The following is a 20,331-nucleotide window of genomic DNA, read 5'->3' as shown; positions in this document are numbered from 1 at the left end:
AAATGGTTGATTCTCAAGCATCAAAGCTCCAGTAAGAAACTTGTTACTACAGCTACATGAAAACGGAGGTTGTTTGGCTGTTGTCTGATTTAATTTGTCAGATATGTGAATTGTTATACATACATAAAAAAATTAGTTGAAATATGAGAATGAATGTAGTTTAGAAACCTCTGAACTTGTGCTTTGCCATAAAATACATTTAACTATTAGTTATTTTAAGTAATTACTTAAAATCATAGCGTTAAAAGGGACTGCAAAGGTAATCTAGTCTAACCCCCTGCCAAGATACAGGGTTTGTTGGGTCTAAACCATCCAATCCAGATGGCTATCCAGACTCCTTTTGAAAACCTCCAGTGAAGAAGCTTCCACAATCTCCCGAGGCAGTCTGTTCCAGTGTCCTGCTGTTCTTACAGTTTGGAAGTTTTTCTTGAAAAATCTGCTTTGCTGTAGTTTTGAACCCACTGCCTCTTGTCCTGTCTTCTGAGGCTAAAACTACTTCAAAATTGACAATTTTATACCTAAACTATTTAAGAATGTCTTCTGGATTATAAGTAATTCTAAATTCTCTTTAATATACTGTTTTTATCAAAGATTTTTTTTTTTTAAATCTTTTTATGAAGGACCTATGGATGGATTGCCTGGGCCTTACTGCAGCACTGCTGGTAGAAGGAGCCCTTCTATAGCTAGCCAAAGCTTTTGTTAACCATGTTCGTCAGTGCTGGCAGTGGGTTTGTTCTTCGTAAATGCTGGGAGGAAAAATCAGTTGCCAAGTAAGAAAGATGAATAGAGGAAGCAACTTATTTTCAAGACTCTTCGAAGCCATTTCAAAAGAAGGAAGAAGAATGTAACTGATACTAATATTAATGATTTGTTTTAACAAATAGTGAAAGATGCTAACCGGAGCTTTGAAGCCCACAGTCCTCCTCCCACAGAACAGGTACAGAATAAGCAGTGTCAGTGCAAGATTTCCAGACCACCCTTTAAAGTGTGAAATAGTTTTTCAGTTGGAAACACTTCAAAATATTTTTACAGTCAAAGATTTTTAAAATCAGAAAAAATTGGGCTGAGTTAGTATGTTTCTGTGTGTAAATAAAATGCCCTTCTGGAAGATTTTTCTTTACTAGGGGAGGATACAATAGCAAGAAGAGTGAGTTTGTTTGAACTTGTCAGGGCTATGATTGGACTGTTTAACTGTGGAAAGCAATAATAATAAGTTAGCATTTGCGGGACATTAAAATGTTCCAAACTGAGTCATTTGTTTGTTTTCTCAACTTTTGCCTTGGGGGGGGAGTTAGAATTATAGAACAAGAGAGAATTTACGCTCATTTCCTTTCCCAAATAGGTAGAGATATATGTACTGTAGTTGTGAAACTGTGGGTTACAGAGATTTGTTTTCATAGGTTTTCTTTTGCAGTAGTTCCTTACTGAGGGCTGGATTCTGCCTGACTCACATGCAAATAATGCAGCACAGGGTATGAGGTAATCAAGACCTGAAATGTACACACCTTGGGTGTGTTGAGGCACTTATGCCTTGAACATTCACTTGCAGTTTTTGAATCTCTCCCCGCACCTGGAAGGCATTTTATAGCACTTGTGAAATTATTTTACTTTTAACATGACGTGTGGCCTGTATTTTATTTACTGAAACATGAAGTTTAAAATTGTTTGAACTATACTTAAACAGCCCTTTAACACTATTTAGCCTTTTAACAATATATACAGTATGTTTACAATAAACTCATTGTGCAATTTTTTAACAGCTCAGAATAGAAAATTATTCCATAAAAGATAAATTGGATTGGGAAGAAAAGTGGAATGCAACTGTTAATTCTGCCTCTTGTTTTTAAGGGTATTGGGAAAACTATTTTGAGCCTAAAGTTAAAACACATAACTACTTAAGATATAAGCAAAGGCGGCTTGTGGAGCTTAACACTTTTCTATCGGTTGTAAAGAAGCGTGTTTGCTATTTGCTATTTGGAAGATGATAGACTGAAGTTGCTCTTCTGAAGAAATTCAGAGTTTTTTGTTTTTGTTTTTCAAAAGCTTTTCTTAGACTCATTTAAAACCTCTAGTTATTCAGGTTGAGTTTACTACTGTACATTCACTGTAACTAGCAGATTTTTTCCCATCTTCCCTGATAGTTGATGTTTATGGCAAGTGATGTCAAAATTAAATACACACTTAGATTAAAACTCACACCATCTAATTAACTCAGTTTTTAATATTGCTCACTTTATAAATGTTCAAAAGCTTCCACATAGCCACAGACATAGAAATGTACATATTGTTTGCAGCACCTTTACCGCTTTTCCCACAGGGAGTTAAATCTGGAAATTGAACTCAGGTGTGTTATAGGGCAAAGAAGACCCAAACCATAAACGTGAGAAAATTACTGCTCTCTCAAATCAGTCAGATTTGCAGTATATAGTGGATATCATTAACTCTACTAAGACTTAGAATTCCAAGCATAAAGTAGTAATGATTATACTAATAAATCCATATGGAGAACTTTTTTTCACTCCATTTAAATTCACTTCATTTTCTTATTCTAGCCATATATAATTGAATACCTACAAACATGATTTTTCTTTACAATGTAGGCTGCTAGCTTCTAATCTTTATCTCCAGTGATCTTTAATAAATCAAACTGTTTAACTTTTCATTAGCCTAGAAGTCTTAATGCCGGATCTGTCAAAAAAACAAAATTAGAAATCTGTGATTTTTGTTTTTGTGGTCCAGGCCTTGCTTCAATGAATGTGCTTTAAAAATAGAGTGGGAAAAATAAAAGTAATAGTAAGTTAACAGATTTTTTTTTTAATCAAACTCAAAATGACAGGGAGACAGTGGGCATGTGTGCAAGTCTCAGAACTGCTAATAAATCTTCAACCATAGCTTAAATTTTTTTTTCATTCCAATGGCCACTTCATGCCTTAAGTTGCCATAATTTTATAGGTAATATGTTCAGCATTTTACTGCTTTGAGAAGGCTCCTTTGCATTACTGTGTCAGCAAAAGCAGTGGGCTAAATTAATGTTTGGTCCACTTCCACCTGAAGTCAGCAGAGCTATACTAAGGTTGGATTTGGCCAATTAAGTTTTGACAGTAACAGATGTTCTCACTGCTGCTGGCACAGATATGACTGAGAATCTTAATTTCCAAATAACTTTTGGATTGACTTTAGTAAAACTTTATGAAAAGTTCAGTATGTCGTTAGACTAGACCCTTTTAAAGACACATGTATTGAATATTTCTAGCTTTGTCTTCCATACCTGCTCAACATTTGAGTAGTTATTTCTACTTTATCCCAGAATTCACCTTTCATTTCAGTTGCTCGGTTTTGCTGAGACAATGTATTTTCTTGCTCTTTTAAAATATTTCTATTCATATTATGGTGATGGGTGTGGTATAGGAACCTAGATTACTCATTCATTTTAATGAGCTTTAATAACACTTGGCATGAGATAGGTATGGTGTGAACAGACACTGATCAAGTTTTCCCACATCCCTCTGTCAATGGGATTCAGTTCTGACTTGCATCGCTCCTGCTATTCTAGTCTTGATGCTCTTTTCAAAAGAAGTTCTATAAACATTGTGCATGATTGCCAGTAGGAAGCAGGAGAATCCATGCTCATTTGTACCCCAAATTACTACATAGGAACCCAAGTCTTAAAAACTAAATACCATGTACTACCCCTTCTCCCTCTCTTCCATCACAGAACAGTTGAAAAGTTGCATTAGAAAAGTAGTATCAGTCAAAAGGGAATAATTTAAAAATGCAAACAGAATACTTTTGAATGAGAACAAATTTGAATTGACAGGTTAACACTATACTTAAACGGGTAATCTCTGCTCAGTGTCGTTTTGTTTTTTGTTTGGTCTGGTTTTTGTATTGTATGTTTTGTTTTATTTTTTTGAGGAGAGGCCATTGCATTTATTACAATATCAATAGATCAATTAGAGCAGTAGCTTGGTTTCAGGAGTGACTAGTACTTGCTGTTTTAGAAGAGAAAGATATGATGACTGTAACCAATATGAGTTTGCTGTGCAGGTTATCTGACATCAGGAAGCTTGCTCTTCTATCTTAAATGACAAATGTACTGTTCATAAACATGGTATTGGATTTGTCAGGTCTGTGAGCAGCTGTTGTCCCTGTCTCAGAACTCTAAAACTATGGACCTTAAGTATGTTTAATATCCTCTGTTAAGGGAAAAGGATACCTCAGATGCCTGCCAATGGGATACAGAACTTTAAATCTTGTAGTCACTAGTTCAAATCCAGGTCAAGTCAGAAGCAATGACAATAGATTGTCCGCTGTTTAGTGGTCTGCATACCATATGTTTCTGTGTGTTGTGATCATCTTTTTACTAAAACTGCAGTGAAATAGTCATTACAACTAGTCCCCTTCTCAGCAGGAGCTAGATATTGTTTTGCTGGATTATCCTCTTGCCCCTAGAAGTGATCACTCTAGAACAGGGTTGATGGATGCTGGTGGGGGGAGTATAGAGAAGTTTGGACTGCTGCGGCCTGTGCCCTATTTGTTCTGCTGATGAACAGGATACTTCAGTCTCCAGGGCTGTCAATTTGGCAATGTTTGCAAGCACTGAATTCACCTCAGGAAGGAGAACATCTGCCATGTGTCCTGTAATTTGGGGATGCAAATCTTATCTCAGTTTGCTCCCATTTTTGGAACCATATACTTAGAGCATTTAGAATAGTGAAATGCAGTCAATGAGACTATAGTCTTAAATATGCTTACATTAATTTTTAAATGAAATATCTGCAGTACTCTCAGTGTAACTGCTATTCTGTAGTTATTCATGTAACATTTGGTAATCTAAGTTGGTTGTAATATGTATGTATTAATAGACTATTGAGTGCTTTAAATATGAAGTTGAAACACAGATGAAATGTTATCAAGATATTTGCAAGACACACAGTAACTTTACTGAAAGGAAATATATATTACAACATAAACTCTGGAGAGATAAGTCCAAAAGGAACAAAAACCATTTAAATGTATTAAAATTGAGTTAGTGTGTCAGGCTAAATAGGGGTCCTATGCTACTGTTTACCACCTGAATCATGTACCCAGATTGTGTTGTCTTTAGATAGAAAGATTTGTAATTGAAAATGAATGACTTTGCAGATTGATTCACCTCCCTGAGAGCATATTGTGTTACAAGGAGAGAAATTAATCAGAGGAAAAGGACTAGCAATTTAGTCATCAAAAAGCAGTTTATTAGTAGGGTGGATTTAATAGCATTAAAATTAACATGTTGTGTAAATGACTATTGTGTGCTCACTAACCCCAAAATGCTTCAAATAATACAACATTGCAAAGTAATCTATAGTGAACCCTGTCTTATGTGTTTCCCCCTAAAGACTCAATAAAAAGGATTGCCTATCCAGTGGTTCTCAAACTTTTTGTATTGGTGACCCCTTTCACATAACAAGCCTCTGAATGCGACCCTCCCCTTTATAAATTAAAAGTGGGGGAGGGAGTTGATTTAATTTAACAGGCTCAGGCTGTCAACCCTGTGCCTGGTGGAGCTGGGGCTGACGGCTCACAACCCCCAGGTAATAACCTTGCGATCCTCTGAAGGGTTGCAATCCCCAATTTGAGAGCCCCTAAAAACCCAAACAAAAATATTTAAAGTGGTCACTAAAGACTGACCATTGCCTTTTGTAGGTGGGACTTTAGTGCAGCTTTCACTGTAATACATTGTAGTTGGAAGAACTTTATAAAACATCCTTGTTTTTGAGCAAGTACATTTAATTATTTTTAATTACTATTCTTTTTCCCCACTGCAGGACACTGCCGCAGAAGAAAATACACTTTTCGGTCGCATCAAGAATTTTATTGAAGTTAAAATTAGTCTGAAAATGAGGTAAGCAAACAAATGGGGATCATTTAATAGCATCTGTTTTTCATCCAAAATTATGCTGTCTTAAATACTGTGCAAAACTTGGTAGATTTTGCTTGCTGTAGACCTGCAATAAGGGAGGCATGGATTTGGATTGGTTTTTACTGGTCTGCTGAAGCAGGAGAGGATTCATTTTAGGCAAGTGAAGAATGGGGAATTGTGGTGGTGGTGTTTGGTTTTTTTTATTTTTATTTTTTTCCCCCAAAGGATGACTCTCCCTATGTAACTTTTGATCTAGCTGTGCTGTGAGAGTAGCTCCTGATTCTGGATTGGCTTACCAAGGTCACTAGTTCTGAGAGCGCTCTTTGTTACTGTTTACCCAATGCAGTGAATGGCATTTTACAAAACATGTTAGAGGAAATCTGAGACTCACCTGGCCTAACTTCAGTGTGGTGTCTGCCCCAGATAGTTCATTATTGCAGACAAATTATATATGCAACAACAGTTACGATACAAGAAGGACTGGAGAGATCACTGATGCCTAATGTAGGAAAAGCTTATTGAAAACAATTCTGTAATCTTCCACTCACCTTTGCTGAGATTAGATTCCCCCAAGTCTGTTAGCTTATTACAGGAGCCTCTTTCACAAATAAAATGTTTATCTAAATCTGCTTTACACGCCAGCATGTTTTTACACAAGTCCCACTTCTTCCCTCCCTCCTGTTTTGTCATCTGTTCATTGGACTTTATACCACATAACTACACACACACTAACTGTGGTCCTGTTACTTGTGTTTGCAAGATTACATAACACAGTATTCAGCTGGATCAGTCAAAAGATGTCCCATGCACAAGTCGTGGAGACTACAAGGAGGCAATAAATACAAATGAGAGCCAGAACAGAAGTAAAATGGAAATAAATGCAGCTGTCTTTCTTAATTAGAATCTGTAGTAACTCAATAAAACCATATTTAATGGATAATAAATTTGCACAAGAGCCTTCCTTCACTGAACAGAGTCCTGCTATGTACAGAAGGAGGAAACAATAGGAATCCCAGTAAGTGCACAGGTGAAACTGAAATTTATGAGGAGCTAGAAACTGAGTGCAAACTGGGAACAAGCAACTGAAGAAGTGAACAGGAGCATAAAGGCCAAATAAATTTCCCGTGCTACATATTGCAAGCATAGCTTATTTCTCTGCTTGACAGAATATTTTCTCTTGTGTGCCTCTATGCTGCTGCTGCTTGATGAAAGTCCACGGGGACTGAAATCTTCATCTTGCTAGAAAGCCATTCTCTGTGCTCGTTCCTTAGTGCAATAAAAGTCAAATTTTGCCATGTGTTCTATACACTGCAACTTCTAGAAGAGAAAATGGGCATTTGCCATAAAGTAACACTCTCCTTTATACACTAGAGGAATATTGCACTTTGTTTTTGCATAAGGTCACTTGTAAACTGACTTTGTATTTTATTTATAATAAACATGTGAACAGTTTTATTTTTATCATGAGATCCTATAGGATGTTTATCGTAAGAGAGCCTCAGTACAAGTAAACTCCACTTGTATGTATATTTGGTACCAACAGGGAGGAAAAATATTAAGCATGCAAAAATAGAAGGATGAACACACACCAATCATGTTTGGATTGATTGTAGAGATAACTGAAAACTTAGGAACTAAGCTTTACTATGAAATATAGCTTAGGTCAGAAGCACTGTTTGTTTATTACATCCCTAGCCATAACCAGGGACGTAAGATCTTAATATCTGTACAATATCTAGCACATTGCAGTCTGTAGGTACTACTGTAATATAAATACTAGATATAAGTAGCAACAATAGGGCTTATTTCCTACCTTTTTGTACACTAAGTCTCTCTCCCCCTAGAGGTTTATCTTTCACTACACGCTAGAAGGGCAGTGAGGAAATGCACACATTGTAGGAGGGCAGCCAGTTGCAAAATTGAGTGATAGATATATAACAAGAAAAGGAGTACTTGTAGCACCTTAGAGACTAACCAATTTATTTGAGCATGAGCTTTCGTGAGCTGTAGCTCACGAAAGCTCATGCTCAAATAAATTGGTTAGTCTCTAAGGTGCTACAAGTACTCCTTTTCTTTTTGCGAATACAGACTAACACGGCTGTTACTCTGAAACCTGAGATATATAACAGACACACACACACACACTCTCACACTCACACTACTTTTTATAATTGAAAAATGAATCTAATTAAATTGAGGACTGGATTTCTAAGGAGAGTATGCCCAAAAATGTGTTTTAAAAAATGTTTTCTACTGCTGTTTTGAAAGCTCTAATTGGTTTAGAGACTGTACAAAGATGAGAAAATGGAAGGAAGAGCAGTGTCACTTTCCCACATTCACTGAAGGAAAAGATCCTCTAGGACTGAAATAGGCTTAATTTATTGACATTTTACTATATGGTTACGATGCCAGAAGTTCTGTTCTAGCTGCATGTCACTGGGATATCCAGTGATTCAATATTAAGGGGGTAGGAAAAAGTGCAGAGTGCCTCAGACCATACAGCTAAACTATAGTAGAGCTGCTATTAGAATCTAAGAGTTCCTGGCTTCCAGTCCTGTGTCTAGTCTATATGGCCACTCTTGCCAATGCTTTACAAGTCAAAACAAAGTACATAGCTAAAGACTGGATATGTCTATCTGCAATGAATGCATATGTAATTCAATCTATTTAAGGCTTGAAAGTGATCCATAGAAATGGACTCTAGTATCAATGTGGATTAATCAATCACTTTTAGAAGTTGCCAAATAGTAGCTTTTAATATGTATATTCTATATATAATATAGAATGCTGTGATATGGTTCAAATGATGGCAGGGTGGTCCCTCCTAACTCTCCATTCTTTTCTCCAGCTGTTCCCTTTCTAGGGGTAAATACAATAAAGCTCTTGTTTCCTGTAGGATGGTTGTGCTCTTAATGGAATGAGAGTTCAACAAGAACTACATCTAAAATGATTGCACATTTTGTTATAGTTGGAGGCTTTTTAAACTATGCTTTACCCAATTCTTGTTTCATGAGCTAGGGCTTACCGTTTTAGCGTGCTTTCTTTTCCTACAAGTATTAAGCTATTCTCTATAGTTTACTTGTATATATTTCATCATTTCATGTTATACTTCTTGCATTTTACTCATTTTGGCTAGTAAAACCTTCAAATAAGGTAACATATCTTCCGATCACTACTTCTCGCTTTATAATTCCTATGTATTAGTACAGTTCTGTTTTTTTACTTTGTAGAGCTGCAGCATATGCATTTGAATTGTGATTTAAAACATAGAACTACAGCAGTTGTGTATATAGAATAAGAACTGTTAAATGACTGAACTAGTCTCCCTCCAGCTGCAGGGAAAAGCTACTTACCTAAATCAACAGATTTTTTTAATTGACTTCAATGGGAGCAGAAGTAAGCTGCACCCCTTACTCTTAATTTTAGATATTAAACTGATTTCTGTTCTTTACATTTTTATAGAGATAGTTTGTGTGTGTCTAAAAGGCCCCTTGAAACATATTCTTAGAACTGTTTTTCATATAGAATGTTAAAATGACTACATAATATTAGTGTACTCTACAACAGCAACTCCCATACATTTATCAGGAAAAACAAATGCATGGTACTTACACAGGCCAAGAGAAATACTTTGGTTCAGTGCTGATATAAACTTCAATGTGAAAAGCACTAGAGAGAGACATGCCATCTTTGATCTGATCTAGATGCTGTACACAGTGGGTTCCAGGTCCATGACTAGGCCTCCTAGGCACTACAATAATACAAAGAAATTTACACTGCTCTTTACAAAACAGTCTAACACAGGGTGGGAGTCTGATTCTGCAGACCTTAATCTCAGTTATGAGTAGAGCCCTGCAAATCTGCAGCTATGCACAGACACAAATTTTGTAGCCACACAATAGAAATACTTTTATAAAGAAAGATTACTCACATCAGTAAGGTTTGCAGAATCAAATCCTTATGTCATAAGCACAGGATGGATCAATGTATGTTTTTAAATTAAAAAGAATGCATTAGTTAAAGCATTATTTTTATGATAGAAAAATTGTAATATTAGACCTCAACCAAAACTCATTGGGGGAGGGTAGGGGAAATCAAAGTTGTCTGAGGATGGGCATCAGTATTTGATTCAATAACATTTAACAATTAGAATAAAAGCTAGTACTTAACATTTACGAATTAAAATTCTACCAGACATTGCTAAACACTGATCAGTTTATTTTAAACCAGTTATTTAGAGTCCCTGTTGCCCTCTTTCTCTTTGTGCTTTCACATGCTATACAAAAGACTGGGCTAATGCCAAGGAATGAGGCAAAAATTAAATACAAATCCCAATTAGGTTTCAGTCAGCAGCCAGTGCAACTGCTTTTTTGTCTCCCTTTTGTTTAAACAGTATCTCTCATAAACCAAATGATCTATGAGACTGCAAACTCAGGTCTGCTTCAGGACTAATACAGCAGAGGTCTAGGACAACGTTGTCTGGAAATTGCACACTATACAAGAGGTGGCATCTTGGAAGTGAAACAGAGTCCTTTGTGTCAGGCTTAAGAATTTATCTAAAACAGCTGGTGCTGCTGGCATTAACAAGCAAATCTGTTTTTAAGGTTAGAAATAGGATAATGATACGTCCTTATATGGATTACTTCATAAATGTCTTAGAAATTAAAATATTTTGTGTTTCAGGGGATGGGAATGGAAGATAAATTTGTGGGTATTAAGACAAAAGGACAGGAAGATAAAAGCAGCAACCAGTGAAGCCTCTTAAGACCTAGGCTTATTTGTATTGCCCTGTCTCATATCCTTTTCTCCCTTCTATTCCTACTTATTTGCCCCAACTGAAGCGGTCATCAGTTCGGTTAGCCACCTTCCCATCCTCTTATCTCCCCCCCCCCCCTTTTTTTTGTGGGAACAAAGCCTTTTATGAAAAGAAAATCCCTGGCGTAGCACTTCGAGTTCTCTAAACTTGCTTTTTCCTATATCTGAAAATTCTTTACGGGAGCAACAGCCTTGCTGCTGTTGCCATGGTCGTTGGGAGCCCCAGAGCTGTCCGCTCTGCAGTGGGCTGTGACTCAGCCCGGCTGCATGTCTTGTCAATTTCAAAGCCGAAGCTGTGGGAGGAACGTGTGATACTGACAAGTCGGGTCCGTGTGCCTGGGAATGACAACAAGCTTCCTCTTCACCAGTGAAGGGGGACGATCCATGGGTCTTAAGGGATGGGGCGTTTCCAGCAAGGTCTGACTCTAAAACTGTCCTTTCCGTGCTGGAAAACCTCCCTTCTACTCTCCCATGCTACCACTCCTTCCATTGACAGGGACAGGTCTTCGCCTCCTCTAGCAGCAGGAAAGTGGGGGTGGGGGGGAAGGGAAGAGAAATCCCCCACCTGGGCAAGGGCCTTCTGACATTTCCTGCCCCCGGAGGAGAACGCGAAGGACCCCCGAACCGCCCCCCCTCCTCCCCGCCCCGGTGTGTGAGCGAACAAAGGCGGAGAGGGAAGGAATGGGGGGCGGGGAGACAAAGGGAAGGGGGAAGGAAGAACAGGGGAGGGCCCCCTCTGCGGCAGTCTCCGCCTTGAAGTGCCTGAGGCCGGGCCGGGCGCAGACGGCTGTCTACCCCGCCCCCTCCGAGCCGGAGAGGCGCCACGCCGCCGCCGCCGCCGCAGAGGGGCCGGAGCAGCAGCGAGGAGGAGACAGCCACGGTGAGCGGGCCCGCTGGGGCCGGGGCCGGCAGGAGCTGGTGTGGCTCGGGGGAGGGGGGAGCCGGAGCCGTGTCCGGCGCGCGGGCCGCGGCTTCCCGCCCCCCGGCGGCCCCTCTGGGCTCAGCGCGCGCCCCGCCTGAGGGGGCGGCGGGGACCAGCCTCGGGCCGGGGGTTTGGCCCTGCCCTGCCTAGGCGGGTGGCTGGGTGAGGGGCGGGAGCGGCGCCCCGGGCCGGGGGGCGGCGGCGGCGGCAAGAGCCCCTCGGCGGCCTGGTGATTTGCCCCCTCGGCTATGGCGTTGCCGGGGTGACAGCAGCCGGTTCCGCTGGATCTAGCGAGCGGGCAGCGTGCCCGACTGGCGTGTGCCGTGGCTCCGCCTGACCCGCGTCCCGCGCGGGGGGCCGGGGCCGGGGCCGGCCGGGGCGGCGGGGCGTTTCCACAGCCCCGCTCGGGCCCAGAGCGCTGCCCGCGCTCCGTGAACTGGGGGCGGCGGCGGCGGCGAGCAGGAATCAACTGGTGTGTGCGGGCTGGGAGCGCTCCGGCCCGGGAGACCAGAGCCGGTCTGGTCTCCCACAGGAAGTGTTACGGCGTCTTTAAAGCCCGTGCAGCGCCGAGGGGGGTTTCCACGGTGCCATCTGAAAGGCCCGCGCCTGGGAACCTGTCAGAACTTTGTCTCGGGCTTGGAAGGAGCAGCACTGAGCCTTCTGTGATTTGAATGGATTTATTTTTCTGGGGTGTCTAGGTGCTCTCACATGCCCCTCGTTAGTATTTGCTAGGTGTTGATATATGGCTTATCATATTTTCTTTTAATGTGCCCGGAGTTTCGTGTTTTAAGCTTGGTTCCTCATGTCTCCATTATTTTTGGGAATTGCTGATCTGCAGATGAGACGCCACCTCGCCAACTAGGGGAACTAGAACCAGAATCAACGATTGTGTTAGAATCAAAAGTGGGTCTAGCAGCTTCTTAGTGGTTGTGGTGTTTTGGGGTTTGTTTGTTTTTGGGGGGGTTTTTTTGGTCTGTTCCTAAAGCAGATAAGGAGAGGAAGCATTGTCTAGTGGTTAAAGCATAGCACAGCACCAGGAGAATTGAGTTCTTTTCCTTTCCTAACTCTGGGCAAGCCACACAAATTGTGCTGTGCCTTAGTTACCGCAGCTGTAAAATGGGGGTGGGAAGATAAGGACATTCACAAATTGCTCTGAGATCATTGGGTGGGAAGAGTTAAAAAAGTGTGATGTATGTGTTGTATAGGAAGTAATGTTATAAATACCTTTTAGGGCAAGTAAACCCAGAAAGAGAAGGGCCGCAGGAGAAGAAATGCAGGGAGAGGACCTTAATGGCTGGTGTTCTGTTGTGTATTTTAGTTAAAGAACTCATGAGTGGTATACAACCTTAGTTTCAACAGAAAAGTTATCAGGGAGTAATTTCTTTTTTGTTCCTGATACAACATGAAATGGAATTGCAAATGAAGTAAAATGGAGAGAAACTGAGCAACATGTTTGGTTTTTTTCTTTAACAACAAGGTATCTTGGGCCGTGTCTACAGTACACAGTTTTGTCGACAAAAGTCAGCTTTCGTCGACAAAACGGAGGCATACGCACATCAGTACTCCTCCCGATGATTTAACTCCCCTGCTATGCTGACAAAAGAAAATCACTTTGCCAAGTGGCATAGAGCTCTTTGTGACATAGTTAGAGCGCCGCAGTGTCAGTGTAGAGAATGCACTTGCTTATGTCACCCTAACTGGCTTCCAGGAGGTGTCCCACAATGCCCATCATGACCGCTCTGGTCAGCGGTTTGAACTCCACTGCCCTGCAGGTACGCAGGCATGTGCCCTTCCCCAGTGTAAAGGCCCAGGAATTTTTGAAAGTCCTCTTCCTGTTTGCTCAGTGTGAACTGTTCACACAGCATCTTCCCAGCTGATCATGCTGGCTTTCCATGACAGACACATTTCCGCATGGAGTACACTGGAGCTGTTGGATCTGCTGGGTCTGTGGGGAGAGGATGCTGTGCAGTCGCAGCTTTGCTCAAGCTTTAGGAACTTTTGATATCTACAAGCAGATTGCTCACGGCATGAAGGAGAAGGGACATGCAGCAGTGCTGTGCTAAGATCAAGGAGCTGAGGCAGGCCGACCAGAAGGCAAGGGGCGGCAACCATCACTCTGGTGCAGCGCCAAAGACATGCTGCTTCTACGAGGAGCTGTATGGCATTCTTGGCAGTGACCCCACCAACAAGAGCCCTGTGGATATTTCAGGGGGACTGGAGGCTGCGGCCAACGGAGTCATCCATGAGGATGAAGTGGTGGATGAGGAAGTGGAGTTGGAGGAGGATGTGGAACATGCAACAGGGGTATCTGCTGGCATGGCAAACCAGACTTACTTTTGACTCAGGACTGGCTATACCCCTCTAATCCGCCCAGCTCATGAAGCAGGAGAGGCAAGCTCTGGTAAGTGTGCATTTTGCTTTGATACAACACAGTGATAGCTACTGAGATCTCACTTACTTTGTTATACGGAGGAGGAGGGATAAGGGATAGAAATTAACAACAGAGCCTATGCAGCTACCTAGTGGGGGCTTAGCAGAAAAGTTTGTTAATGTACCCAGGATGTTCTGGGAATCTTCCATAGAGATTGCAAGGAAACTTTTGTGTAGGTACTCTACAATCCTTTGCTGAAGGTTCCTTGGCAGAGCTACCTTGTTTCTTCCCCCGCTGTAGGAAACTTTGCTGTGCTAACCAGCAATTATTTCTGCAGGGACCAAAGTGGCAAACAGGAGAGCAGCATACAAACCTGATCTGAAGCTGCATGCATACAGGAGATGCAAGTTACCCTCAGGAGTGAGATATTGAGTTAGATTACCCCAGCCTGTGGAAAAGAGTGCCAATATTCAGAATACTCCCCCTACACACATGCAACGACCCTCTTCGCAAACCACCTGGACCCTTTGTCCGATCTTGCCCATTTCCCCCTTCCCGACCCCTCCCTCCCCACAGAACTTACCATATTTGGGACTCTCGCTGAGCTGTGTGCTAGCAAAGGGACAGTAAGAAAGAGGTGTATATGACTTTATGATTCATGGCGTTGAGTGCACTCTCAGTACTGTCTCTGTTCATTGTTTCTTTGGTTTATGCAGATGTGCCCTTGAGGACTAACTCCTACACACTGGCGGAGTACCTCCATCAGATAAACAGGTGAACCAGAAAGAGTAAGGAGGTTACATTTAGAGAGGTGCTGCTGTCAACAGATGCAGCACATAGCGAAACAAGAGCATGGAGGGAGACACTTAATGAAAACTCAGGCTGGATATCCTAGAAAGGAGACATGGCCAGGAGCGGATGATAAATGGACAGGAGTGGATGATAAAGCTACTGGAGGAACAGACAGCGCCCCTTGTAATCCACACCTAGAGCCTGGTTTCATAATGAAAGCTGAAGTTACACACAGCTGTGAGAACGTGAACTGAGAGACTGCTCCTCATTGCCATGTCACCCGTTTGAAAAACAATACATTTTATCCTTTATTTAAAGTCTAGTCTTTGAAACAAAATGAGTCTTTATTTGAGTCATGCACATGGTAGTTGCTGCTAAAATTCAAGCACAGTGGCTATAGGCAGGAACACTTGCTCACTACAATGAAACCTCAGGAAGCAAGCATTACTGGGGTTATTTAAGGTGGTAAGTGAACATTGCCTGACCAAATGCATCCCATAAAGACACACTACTGGTGCTTGTTATCAAAATGCTCCTTCAGAGCCTCACCGATTCTGATAGCCCCCCCGCTGAGCTGCTCTAATTGCCTTGGTATCTGGCTGCTCGAAATCATCAGCTAGATGATCCACCTCAGTGCTCCACCCATGGGGAAACATTTCCCCTTTTGCTTCACAAACGTTATGCAGAGCACAGCAGACTTCTGTGACCATCGGAATATTTTCCTCATTGAGGTCTAACGTGCCAAAAAGGCAGCGCCAGCAACCTTTTAATCTGCCAAAGGCACATTCAGTGGTCATTTGGCACCTGCTGAACCTGTTGTTGAAGTGCTCCTTGCTGCTGTCTAGGTTCCCAGTGTAAGGATTCATGAGCAACAGGAGCAAGGGATTGGCAGGATCTCCCATGGATCACTATGGGCATTTATACATCCCGCATTGGAATGGTCTGGTCTGGAAAGAAAATCCCAGCATTCAGCTTTCTGTACAGTCCAGTGTTCCATAAGATGCATTCATCATGAACTTTCTCTGACCAAGTGGCATTGATGTCAGTAAAACGGCCCCAATGATCCACCAGCATCCTGCAAGACCATTGAGACGTAGCCCTTTTGGTTGATATACTCTGTCGCAAGATGGTCTGGGGCCAAAATTGGGATATGGATATGCGTGCCATCTATCATCCTGCTGCAGCAAGGGAATACCATTGCCGCAAAGTCATCAATTATTTCCCACACATTACCCAGAGTCATAGTCCTTCATAGCAGGATGTGATTAATGCCTTGCACACTTGCATCACTGCAACCCCCACGGTGGACTTTCCAATTTCAAACTGATTCGCGACCGACCGGTAGCAGTCTGGATTTGCTAGCTTCCACACAGCAATCGCCACTTACTCTGAAGGCAGCTCTCATTCTGGTGTCCTTGCATCACAAGGCAGGAGTGAGCTCTGCGCACAGTTCCAGGAAGGTGACTTTGTGCATCTGAAAGTTCTGCACCCACTGCTTGTCATCCCATATGCCTATCGTGATGCGATCCCACCACTCAGTGCTTGTTTCCCGACCCCAGTACCGAGGATCCACTGTGGCAAGCTGTTCCATGAATGCCAGCACCAAACTTGAATTATTTGTTTCCATGGCAGACAGCAGTGCAGGCATCACTGATTCATTCTCTGTTTTGTAGCCCATGAAATACTGCAGGACCATCTGCGTTGTGCTCATAACGCTCATCAGCAGAATGGTCAGCAGCTCGGGATCCATGCTGCCAGGCAGAGATGGCAGGCGCAGAGTTTACAGAGGTAGTTAAAAAAATGGCACAAAACAAAATCGGAAGCCCATGGAGTGATGGGACGGAAAGAATTGCATCATGGGATGGTGAGCATGCTCCCATGATGCACTGTGATCCATTCCCAGATCTCCCAGCAGCAGAGGGTGGTGAGTGGCACAGTGGAACACCCACAATGCAACACTCTCTGTCAGTGCAAGAGCTCAGACTGTGGATGCGCTCTGCAGACACAAAGAATGTTGTATGGATGTGCACAACAAATGTAATTAAAACAGCATGTGGTTGTTGATATAACTTAAGTTGACTAAACTCTGTTGTGTAGACAGGGCTTTAGTTTTCACCATGTGTAAGTATTTAGTTACTGGCAAGTCTGTGGTTCTTTGCATACTTAAAATACATGATAGTCATAAAGTGCTAGTGGAAACAGTGTGAGTGGGTTATTAGTCCTTCTGTTGTTTAAAATATCAGCATTACAGTCTATTTTTGTTCCACTTAATACGTAATAAAGGATTTCTTGTATTGCTGGGGCTGCATTAAACTTTAGTATGTGCAATATATTTTCCCCTCTAATATAGAGTTGTGGGAATAAATTCTTTTTGAATTTTAGATCACCGCTAAGGTCAACCTTGCTGATTGTTGTATGCTTTTATTTGTATGGTTGTAGAGTGAGTGTGTGTGTGTGTGTGTCCCTTATAATTGGAAATTTTTCTTTTCCTGGAGGTGTACTATGTTTGTCTTAGACTGGGTCAATGAGGTGAGATAGGGCGCAGTCAGGGAAAAGTGCAAAGTTCTCTAGTTTTTTAGATGATACGGTCTTTGGAACTGGAGGCTAAATGCATTTAAACTGAAGCAATATAAAATACTGCATTTCATATTAACAAAGACTAGTTTAAAGTAGTGTTACTGATAATCTCCGTTTCTGTAGCACTCGTAGGGTATTCCGTTTAATTGAATGTGGCTAATGCCAATTAACACTTTTTAAAAATGTTGTAGCTGCAACCTTTTTTTGTTAAATTTTGCATGGCATTCCTGAATAATAATAGAAATTAGAGGTAGAGAAGCTCTCTTAGGTCCGATCTAGTCTATCCCCTTCTCACCCAAGTGCAGGATTCTTCTCTACACTATGCTCTCCAGATTAATTTTGGGTCTTGGTCCTGCAAATGTGCACTACCTTAAGCTCATACATGTAAGTAGTGCCATTGATGTCAATAGGATTACGCATGTCTGTAAAGTTAAGTATGCCTTTGGATTGGGTCCTTAAAAACTACTTAAAATGGGGCTTTCAATTCTTCTTTCAGGAGATCATTCCATTGCCCTCAATCTCTTTCTTAAATTTTTCCTGATATTTAGCCTAAATTTTCCCTTGCTTAAAGAGATGCCCACTTAAAAATCGTATATTAAAAACAACTTTATTTATTCATGTTACCAACTGTATATTAAAGATGAAATAATTTATTGATTAAATTTACTTGTCACTAATTATACTGTTTCTTTACTTTTTGCATTTCAGCTTGAAAAGTCAAGTAACTTTCAAATTTAGGCTTTTGCTTCTTAGTGTTGCCAGCTCTTGTGATTTTTTTATTTTTATTTTTTTTTATCATGAGTCTTGTGATATTTGGTGCTTTTCTTAAAGCCCCATCTCCTGGAGTGAGGTGATTACTTGTGAATCTGTTTTCTTTTTTTAAAGAAAAGTACACTACTTCTAGCCCTTATGGTTGTGGAGAAAAGCTTGAAAACATGAACCCTAAAGGCTCAATGACAAGAAAGCAAATAATAATAATTTTTTATTTTTAAAAATCATAGGATTTTTAAGTTCATCACATTTTGGGGAATAGAATCATGATTTTTAAACACATAGGGTCAGCAATATTGTGTTCTTAGTGCTGTGAGGTTTTGGGTTTCAAATACTACAAAGGAATGTGCTTGTTTAAATACAAAATATAAAAAAACAGTTTTTAATGTATGGAAACGCTTGTACTTGCTTTTTTTTTTTTTTTTTTTTTAAGGGGGAGACCTTGAATACTTATGTATGTGAAAAAAACTACAGACTGCCTTCTTTACATTAGCATGTTATATCACATGGTAAAATAGACACCTTTTTTCCTAGTGCAGATACAACTTTAGGGGGAAGAGTGACTAGCACCACTTCCTGGGAGGCTTGAGTGTTCCTTGGGGATCTCCTATCCATGTTCTGACCTAGCCCAAGTCTACTCAGCATATGATTAATGTTGATGTATGTCAACACCCAGGGTGGCTTGACTTTTCTTCCTTGTAGTTTAATGTCCTTTTCTTTGTTCCCTTAGTTATGTCAAGATTTTTCTTGGGATTGATTGAGAATACTTCACCTTAGATCTTTGTCAAGGAAAAACTCACGTCATCTGTCTCCCCAGTATAATCTTTTCAAATCCCACTTTCTTCATCTGTCTAAAAGATTCAGGTCAAATGTTAACTCAGGCCATGTCTACGCTACCCGCCGGATTGGCGGGTAGTGATCAATCTATCGGGGATCGATTTATGGCATCTGGTGTAGACGTGATAAATTGATCTCCAATCGCTCTGCCATCGACTCCGGAACTCCACCACAGCGAGAGGCGGAAGCGGAGTCGACAGGGGAGTGGTGGCTATCGAGGACGTGCTGTGAGGACGCGAAGTAAGTGATTCTAAGTCGATCTAAGATATGTCGACTTCAGCTATGCTATTCTCATAGCTGAAGTTGCATATCTTAGATTGATTCTCCCCTTCCACCCCCAGTGTAGACCGGGCCTCAGTACCCTAAATGCAAGCTTTTGGATGTATGAATTAATGCAGTGGTTTTCAAACTGGGGTACATGAGCTTTCGTCAGGGGTGGATGTGAGAAAAATCCTGTAATGGCGAACACCGCTCTCTATTTAATAAGACTTGGCAATCAATCATAGGTATATTATGACCCTATCTCAGATGGAGGAATGCAGTAGACTACATTATTTGGAAAGGTGCATGCAGCCTAATAGTTTGAAAACCATTGAATTAATGCAACCTTTGTTTAGGGTTTTGACATTTCTTGAGGGTCTCTGTATTGCTGACATGTAGAAAAGAGTTGGGCTCCTCACTGGTTATTTCACTGGGTATGTTAGCATGTCTAGAAATGCCTCCATTGGATGCAGTTTTGTTGTTTTATATTTTACATGTTTATAGTGCATTGGTGGCAAAGTTTGCAGACGATACTAAACTGCTCAAGATAGTTAAGATCAAAGCAGACTGTGAAGAACTTCAAAAAGATCTCACAAAACTCAGTAATTGGGCAACAAAATGGCAAATGAAATTTAATGTGGATAAAAGTAAAGTAATGCACATTGGAAAAAATAACCCCAACTACACATACAATATGATGGGGGCTAATTTAGCTACAACTAATCAGGAGAAAGATCTTGGAGTGATCGTGGATAGTTCTCTGAAGATCATCCACGCAGTGGGCAGCAGCAGTCAAAAAAGCAAACGGGATGTTAGGAATCATTTAAAAAGGGATAGAGAATAAGATGGAGAATATCTTATTGCCCTTATATAAATCCATGGTACTCCCACATCTTGAATACTGCGTACAGATGTGGTCTCCTCATCTCAAAAAAGATATACTGGCATTAGAAAAGGTTCAGAAAAGGGTAACTAAAATGATTAGGGGTTTGGAACGGGTCCCATATGAGGAGAGATTAGAGGCTAGGACTTTTCAGCTTGGAAAAGAGGAGACTAAGGGGGGGATATGATCGAGGTATA

The 20,331-nt window shown here is 41.2% G+C and overlaps 1 protein-coding gene across 11 annotated transcripts in view; it reads left to right on the top strand.

Moving 5' to 3' along the window:
• The first annotated feature begins 90 nt into the window (after window positions 1-90).
• Window positions 91-20,331, top strand: part of CLIP1 (CAP-Gly domain containing linker protein 1) — a 124,475-nt gene continuing 104,234 nt past the window's right edge. For 5 of the 11 annotated variants that reach the window (XM_048822207.2, XM_048822205.2, XM_075120069.1 and 2 more), the window contains exon 1: window positions 11,447-11,600. The gene's annotated coding sequence lies outside the window, so the exon portion shown is untranslated. Of the gene's footprint in view, window positions 5,888-11,437; window positions 11,601-20,331 lie in introns of those variants that run through there. The other 6 variants (XM_075120070.1, XM_075120065.1, XM_048822194.2 and 3 more) reach the window with 4 other exon arrangements.

This window comes from Caretta caretta, chromosome 15 (genome assembly GCF_965140235.1).
Source record: "Caretta caretta isolate rCarCar2 chromosome 15, rCarCar1.hap1, whole genome shotgun sequence".
Taxonomy (NCBI): Eukaryota; Metazoa; Chordata; order Testudines; family Cheloniidae; genus Caretta; species Caretta caretta.
This window is presented reverse-complemented; position numbering and strand designations above follow the sequence as displayed.